This window comes from Aristolochia californica, unplaced genomic scaffold, assembly GCF_029961685.1.
Source record: "Aristolochia californica isolate CCGP_79_NKW_82.1479 unplaced genomic scaffold, dmAriCali1.0.hap1 SCAF_11, whole genome shotgun sequence".
Classification (NCBI taxonomy): domain Eukaryota; kingdom Viridiplantae; phylum Streptophyta; class Magnoliopsida; order Piperales; family Aristolochiaceae; genus Aristolochia; species Aristolochia californica.
The window spans coordinates 9,394,708-9,395,463 of NW_027181782.1; positions in this window are offsets into that span (position 1 = coordinate 9,394,708).

Here is a 756-nt window from a genome sequence, read left to right on the forward strand (position 1 = left end):
AGGAATGCAAGAGCGAGGGATTTTGGGTTGCTACAGGTTGAAAGCCAAATCGATTTACTTGTAGTGCATGTAAAGTGAAAGCGAATTCAATTTCACGGGGAAAGTGGCCCCAAAAAGATATCTAAGTGGCGAGTAGAGAGCACGTACATGGCGTAATGTGAATAAAACTGAAAGTGAATTACAATGAAAATGAAAGTAAAAAAGTGTAAATGAGAGTGAAAGTAACACTGTAAGTGAATCACAATGAAAATGAAAGTAAAAATGTAAATGAAAGTGAAAGTGTGGTAGATGTAAAGTGTACTGGAAAGAATTTTCCTGTATTAGTGTCAAAATGAAAAATATACAGTAAACAAGAGAATGAGTTACTTTTATGATATACGTAAATAGATCATATATCTAAACAGATAATTAACATAAACATACATGGTTACTAAGTAATTGAATGTAATATTAAAATATATTATTCTACTAATTAATTAAATAAAATATTTTATTAATAAATTAAGAAAGATTGCGGTTTAGTCTAAATTAATACAATAATTATGTGTGATAATTATCTAGTGCCCTAATTAATTATAAAAATAGATAAATAAAAAATAACAGTAATGAATATGATAAATAAATAAATATAATATTTTATTAATAACATAAGAGATATTTTGCGTAGTATAAATTAATTATGAGAAGTTAAAATCTATCTTTTAGTTTATTACTAAAAAAATATGTAAAAGCTATAAAAGTTAAATTTATCATAAT